Raw genomic sequence first — 7,500 nt, 5'->3', positions numbered from 1 at the left:
TTGTTGCTGGTCGTTGGTGCCTGTGTTCGGGGCTTGTTGCTGGTCGTTGGTGCCTGTGTTCGGGGCTTGTTGCTGGTCGTTGGTGCCTGTGTTCGGGGCTTGTTGCTGGTCGTTGGTGCCTGTGTTCGGGGCTTGTTGCTGGTCGTTGGTGCCTGTGTTCGGGGCTTGTTGCTGGTCGTTGGTGCCTGTGTTCGGGGCTTGTTGCTGGTCGTTGGTGCCTGTGTTCGGGGCTTGTTGCTGGTCGTTGGTGCCTGTGTTCGGGGCTTGTTGCTGGTCGTTGGTGCCTGTGTTCGGGGCTTGTTGCTGGTCGTTGGTGCCTGTGTTCGGGGCTTGTTGCTGGCTGTTGGGGCCTGTGTTCGGGGCTTGTTGCTGGTTGTTGGCGGGGCTCCATGATGGCGGGTGACCAGGGGCGACTGGCGGGTGACCAGGGGTCAAAATCGGCTGGCGGGTGCCCAGGGGTTGACATTGGATGGCGGGTGACCAGGGGTCAAAATCGGCTGGCGGGTGCCCAGGGGTTGACATTGGATGGAGGGTGCCCAGGGGTCAAAATCGACTGGCGGGTGCCCAGGGGTTGACATTGAATGGCGGGTGCCCAGGGGTCGAAATCGACTGGCGGGTGCCCAGGGGTTGACATTGGATGGCGGGTGCCCAGGGGTCGAAATCGACTGGCGGGTGCCCAGGGGTTGACATTGGATGGCGGGTGCCCAGGGGTCGAAATCGACTGGCGGGTGCCCAGGGGTTGACATTGGATGGCGGGTGCCCAGGGGTCGAAATCGACTGGCGGGTGCCCAGGGGTTGACATTGGATGGCGGGTGCCCAGGGGTCGAAATCGACTGGCGGGTGCCCAGGGGTTGACATTGGATGGCGGGTGCCCAGGGGTCGAAATCGACTGGCGGGTGCCCAGGGGTTGACATTGGATGGCGGGTGCCCAGGGGTCGAAATCGACTGGCGGGTGCCCAGGGGTTGACATTGGATGGCGGGTGCCCAGGGGTCGAAATCGACTGGCGGGTGCCCAGGGGTTGACATTGGATGGCGGGTGCCCAGGGGTTGACATTGGATGGCGGGTGCCCAGGGGTCAAAATCGACTGGCGGGTGCCCAGGGGTTGACATTGGATGGCGGGTGCCCAGGGGTCGAAATCGACTGGCGGGTGCCCAGGGGTTGACATTGGATGGCGGGTGCCCAGGGGTCGAAATCGACTGGCGGGTGCCCAGGGGTTGACATTGGATGGCGGGTGCCCAGGGGTCAAAATCGACTGGCGGGTGCCCAGGGGTTGAAATTGACCAGGGGGAGAGCGCCTGCCATAGCCGAAATAGGAGCGCTATGGGCGGCCTGCCTCAGCAGATTTGGCCCCCCAAATCCTGGTTCTCAAAAATTTTCAAAGTCAACTTTTTTCAAAATATTTTCAGAGTGCCACTTCCCAGGGGGATTCTCGCCTGCCATAGCCGAAATAGGAGCGCCATGGGCGGCCTCAGTGAGCACATTTGGCCCCCCCATCCTGGAGCGCCATGGACCAGGGGGAGAGCGCCTCTCTTTGGGGCTTGTTGCTGGCTGTTGGCGGGGCTCCATGGACCAGGGGGAGAGCGCCATGGACCAGGGGGAGAGCGCCTCTCTTCGGGGCTTGATGCCTGTTGGCGGGGCTCCATGGACCAGGGGGAGAGCGCCTCTCTGTGGGGCTTGTTGCTGGCTATTGGCGGGGCTCCATGGACCAGGGGGAGAGCGCCTCTCTTTGGGGCTTGTTGCTGGCTGTTGGCGGGGCTCCATGGACCAGGGGGAGAGCGCCATGGACCAGGGGGAGAGCACCTGCCATAGCCGAAATAAGAGCACTATAGGCGGCCGCCCTCAGCACATTTGGCCCCCCAAATCCTGGTTCTCAAAAATTTTCAAAGTCAACTTTTTTCAAAATATTTTCAGAGTGCCACTTCCCAGGGGGATTCTCGCCTGCCATAGCCGAAATAGGAGCGCCATGGGCGGCCTCAGTGAGCACATTTGGCCCCCCCATCCTGGAGCGCCATGGACCAGGGGGAGAGCGCCTCTCTTTGGGGCTTGTTGCTGGCTGTTGGCGGGGCTCCATGGACCAGGGGGAGAGCGCCATGGACCAGGGGGAGAGCGCCTCTCTTCGGGGCTTGATGCCTGTTGGCGGGGCTCCATGGACCAGGGGGAGAGCGCCTCTCTTTGGGGCTTGTTGCTGGCTATTGGCGGGGCTCCATGGACCAGGGGGAGAGCGCCTCTCTTTGGGGCTTGTTGCTGGCTGTTGGCGGGGCTCCATGGACCAGGGGGAGAGCGCCATGGACCAGGGGGAGAGCACCTGCCATAGCCGAAATAAGAGCACTATAGGCGGCCGCCCTCAGCACATTTGGCCCCCCAATCCTGGTTCTCAAATTTTTTCAAAGTCAACTTTTTTCGAAATATTTTCAGAGTGCCACCTCCAGCGGGGGCTCTCGCCTGCCATAGCCGAAATAAGAGCACTATGGGCGGCCGCCCTCAGCACATTTGGCCCCCCCATCCTGGAGCGCCATGGACCAGGAGGAGAGCGCCTCTCTTCGGGGCTTGATGCCTGTTGGCGGGGCTCCATGGACCAGGGGGAGAGCGCCTCTCTTTGGGGCTTGTTGCTGGCTGTTGGCGTGGCTCCATGGACCAGGGGGAGAGCGCCATGGACCAGGGGGAGAGCACCTGCCATAGCCGAAATAAGAGCACTATAGGCGGCCGCCCTCAGCACATTTGGCCCCCCCATCCTGGAGCGCCATGGACCAGGAGGAGAGCGCCTCTCTTCGGGGCTTGATGCCTGTTGGCGGGGCTCCATGGACCAGGGGGAGAGCGCCTCTCTTTGGGGCTTGTTGCTGGCTGTTGGCGTGGCTCCATGGACCAGGGGGAGAGCGCCATGGACCAGGGGGAGAGCACCTGCCATAGCCGAAATAAGAGCACTATAGGCGGCCGCCCTCAGCACATTTGGCCCCCCCATCCTGGAGCGCCATGGACCAGGAGGAGAGCGCCTCTCTTCGGGGCTTGATGCCTGTTGGCGGGGCTCCATGGACCAGGGGGAGAGCGCCTCTCTTTGGGGCTTGTTGCTGGCTGTTGGCGTGGCTCCATGGACCAGGGGGAGAGCGCCATGGACCAGGGGGAGAGCACCTGCCATAGCCGAAATAAGAGCACTATAGGCGGCCGCCCTCAGCACATTTGGCCCCCCCATCCTGGAGCGCCATGGACCAGGGGGAGAGCGCCTCTCTTCGGGGCTTGATGCCTGTTGGCGGGGCTCCATGGACCAGGGGGAGAGCGCCTCTCTTTGGGGCTTGTTGCTGGCTGTTGGCGTGGCTCCATGGACCAGGGGGAGAGCGCCATGGACCAGGGGGAGAGCACCTGCCATAGCCGAAATAAGAGCACTATAGGCGGCCGCCCTCAGCACATTTGGCCCCCCCATCCTGGAGCGCCATGGACCAGGGGGAGAGCGCCTCTCTTCGGGGCTTGATGCCTGTTGGCGGGGCTCCATGGACCAGGGGGAGAGCGCCTCTCTTTGGGGCTTGTTGCTGGCTGTTGGCGTGGCTCCATGGACCAGGGGGAGAGCGCCATGGACCAGGGGGAGAGCACCTGCCATAGCCGAAATAAGAGCACTATAGGCGGCCGCCCTCAGCACATTTGGCCCCCCCATCCTGGAGCGCCATGGACAAGGGGGAGAGCGCCTCTCTTCGGGGCTTGTTGCTGGCTGTTGGCGGGGCTCCATGTACCAGGGGGAGAGCGCCATGGACCAGGGGGAGAGTGCCTCTCTTCGGGGCTTGATGCCTGTTGGCGGGGCTCCATGGACCAGGGAGAGAGCGCCTCTCTTTGGGGCTTGTTGCTGGCTGTTGACGGGGCTCCATGGACCGGGGGGAAAGCGCCATGGACCAGGGGGAGAGCGCCTGCCATAGCCGAAATAGGAGCACTATAGGCGGCCGCCCTCAGCACATTTGGCCTGTCGCCGCTGTCCGCTGGCCGCTGTCCGCTGGCCGCTGTCCGCTGGCCGCTGTCCGCTGGCCGCTGTCCGCTTTCCCCTTTACTTTCAGCACTTTCAGCACTTTCAGCACTTCCAGCACTTCCAGCACTTCCAGCACTTCCAGCACTTCCAGCTCTTCCCCCTCTTTCCCTTCTTCCAACTGCGGGCGCGCCGGGCGCACAGGGGCTCGTGCGGAGGGGTGTGTGTGCGTGCATGTGCCGAACAAGGAGGAGAGCGCCTCACTTCGGGGCTTGTCGCTGGCCGTCGGCGGGGCTCCAAGGACCAGGGGGAGAGCGCCTCTCTTTGGGGGCTTGATGCTGGCTGTTGGCGCGTGTCTTCGGGGCTCCACGGACCAGTGGGAGAGCGCCTGTCTTCGGGGCTTGATGCTGGCCGTTTGCGGGACTCCATGGACCAGGGGGAGAGCGCCATGGACCAGGGGGAGAGCGTCTCTCTTCAGGGCTTGACCAGGGCTCCAATCTTCCCATTGAAATGAATGGCGGGTGACCAGGCGTCCAAATCCCCCATTGAAATGAAGGCCGGGTGCCCAGGGCTCCAATCTCCCCAGTGAAATGAATGGCGGGTGACCAGGCGTCCAAATCCCCCATTGAAATGAAGGCCGGGTGCCCAGGGCTCCAATCTCCCCATTGAAATGAATGGCGGGTGACCAGGCGTCCAAATCCCCCATTGAAATGAAGGCCGGGTGCCCAGGGCTCCAATCTCCCCAGTGAAATGAATGGCGGGTGACCAGGCGTCCAAATCCCCCATTGAAATGAAGGCCGGGTGCCCAGGGCTCCAATCTCCCCAGTGAAATGAATGGCGGGTGACCAGGCGTCCAAATCCCCCATTGAAATGAAGGCCGGGTGCCCAGGGCTCCAATCTCCCCAGTGAAATGAATGGCGGGTGACCAGGCGTCCAAATCCCCCATTGAAATGAAGGCCGGGTGCCCAGGGCTCCAATCTCCCCATTGAAATGAAGGCCGGATGCCCAGGGCTCCAATCTCCCCATTGAAATGAATGGCGGGTGACCGGGCGTCCAAATCCCCCATTGAAATGAAGGCCGGGTGCCCAGGGCTCCAATCTCCCCATTGAAATGAATGGCGGGTGACCGGGCGTCCAAATCCCCCATTGAAATGAAGGCCGGGTGCCAAGGGCTCCAATCTCCCCATTGAAATGAATGCCGGGTGACCGGGCGTCCAAATCCCCCATTGAAATGAAGGCCGGGTGCCCAGGGCTCCAATCTCCCCATTGAAATGAATGGCGGGTGACCGGGCGTCCAAATCCCCCATTGAAATGAAGGCCGGGTGCCCAGGGCTCCAATCTCCCCAGTGAAATGAATGGCGGGTGACCAGGCGTCCAAATCCCCCATTGAAATGAAGGCCGGGTGCCCAGGGCTCCAATCTCCCCATTGAAATGAATGGCGGGTGACCAGGCGTCCAAATCCCCCATTGAAATGAAGGCCGGGTGCCCAGGGCTCCAATCTCCCCAGTGAAATGAATGGCGGGTGACCAGGCGTCCAAATCCCCCATTGAAATGAAGGCCGGGTGCCCAGGGCTCCAATCTCCCCAGTGAAATGAATGGCGGGTGACCAGGCGTCCAAATCCCCCATTGAAATGAAGGCCGGGTGCCCAGGGCTCCAATCTCCCCATTGAAATGAATGGCGGGTGACCAGGCGTCCAAATCCCCCATTGAAATGAAGGCCGGGTGCCCAGGGCTCCAATCTCCCCATTGAAATGAATGGCGGGTGACCAGGCGTCCAAATCCCCCATTGAAATGAAGGCCGGGTGACCAGGCGTCCAAATCCCCCATTGAAATGAAGGCCGGGTGCCCAGGGCTCCAATCTCCCCATTGAAATGAATGGCGGGTGACCAGGCGTCCAAATCCCCCATTGAAATGAAGGCCGGGTGACCAGGCGTCCAAATCCCCCATTGAAATGAAGGCCGGGTGCCCAGGGCTCCAATCTCCCCATTGAAATGAATGGCGGGTGACCAGACGTCCAAATCCCCCATTGAAATGAAGGCCGGATGCCCAGGGCTCCAATCTCCCCATTGAAATGAATGCCGGGTGACCAGGCGTCCAAATCCCCCCATTGAAATGAATGGCGGGTGACCAGGCGTCCAAATCCCCCATTGAAATGAAGGCCGGGTGCCCAGGGCTCCAATCTCCCCATTGAAATGAATGGCGGGTGACCAGACGTCCAAATCCCCCATTGAAATGAAGGCCGGATGCCCAGGGCTCCAATCTCCCCATTGAAATGAATGCCGGGTGACCAGGCGTCCATATCCCCCCCCCCCCATTGAAATGAATGACGGGTGACCAGGCAGGCGAGAGCCCCCGCTGCAGAGGCTCCAGAGGTGGCACTCTGAAAATATTTCAAAAAAAGTTGACTTTGAAATTTTTGGAGAACCAGGATTTGGGGGGGGGGCAAATGTGCTGAGGCAGGCCGCCCATAGTGCTCCTATTTCGGCCTGGGCGCGCCAGAGCACCCCCCTGGAAGTGGCACTCTGAAAATAATTCAAAAAAAGTTGACTTTGAAATTTTTTGAGAACCAGGATTTGGGGGGGGCAAATGTGCTGAGGCAGGCCGCCCATAGTGCTCCTATTTCGGCCTGGGCGCGCCAGAGCACCCCCCTGGAAGTGGCACTCTGAAAATAATTAAAAAAAAATGACTTTGAAAATTTTTGAGAACCAGGATTTGGGGGGGGCAAATGTGCTGAGGCAGGCCGCCCATAGTGCTCCTATTTCGGCCTGGGCGCGCCAGAGCACCCCCCTGGAAGTGGCACTCTGAAAATAATTCGAAAAAAGATGACTTTGAAAATTTTTGAGAACCAGGATTTGGGGGGGCAAATCTGCTCAGGCAGGCCGCCCATAGTGCTCCTATTTCGGCCTGGGCGAGCCAGAGCCCCCCCTGGAAGTGCCCCATTCATTTTCAATGGCCGGGTGACCAGGCGTCGAAAAATGCCATAGGAAATGAATGGGGCCCATTCATTTTCAATGGCCGGGTGACCAGGGGGCCAGTACCACCTGCCGCCATTAGGGGCGCTGTAGATAGGGGACCTCGTCCCCCCATTCGAGAGGTTTGCCCCCAAACCTCAAAATGTATGGGGTACAATATCAGGAGCGAGCTTTTTAAGACGAAAAATTTTCAGAGTCAACTTTCTTCGAAATATTTTCAGAGTGCCACTTCCCAGGGGGATTCTCGCTTGCCAAGGCCGAGATAAGAGCACTATGGGCGGCCTGCCTCAACACATTTGGCCCCCCCAAATCCTGGTTCTCAAAAATTTTCAAAGTCAACTTTTTTCGAAATATTTTCAGAGTGCCACTTCCCAGGGGGATTCTCGCTTGCCAAGGCCGAGATAAGAGCACTATGGGCGGCCTGCCTCAGCACATTTGGCCCCCCCAAATCCTGGTTCTCAAAAATTTTCAAAGTCTGCTTTTTTCGAAATATTTTCAGAGTGCCACTTCCCAGGGGGATTCTCGCTTGCCAAGGCCGAGATAAGAGCACTATGGGCGGCCTGCCTCAGCACATTTGGCCCCCCC

This window comes from Vanacampus margaritifer, unplaced genomic scaffold (assembly GCF_051991255.1).
Source record: "Vanacampus margaritifer isolate UIUO_Vmar unplaced genomic scaffold, RoL_Vmar_1.0 HiC_scaffold_59, whole genome shotgun sequence".
NCBI lineage: Eukaryota > Metazoa > Chordata > Actinopteri > Syngnathiformes > Syngnathidae > Vanacampus > Vanacampus margaritifer.
Note: the sequence above shows the minus strand (reverse complement) of the source record.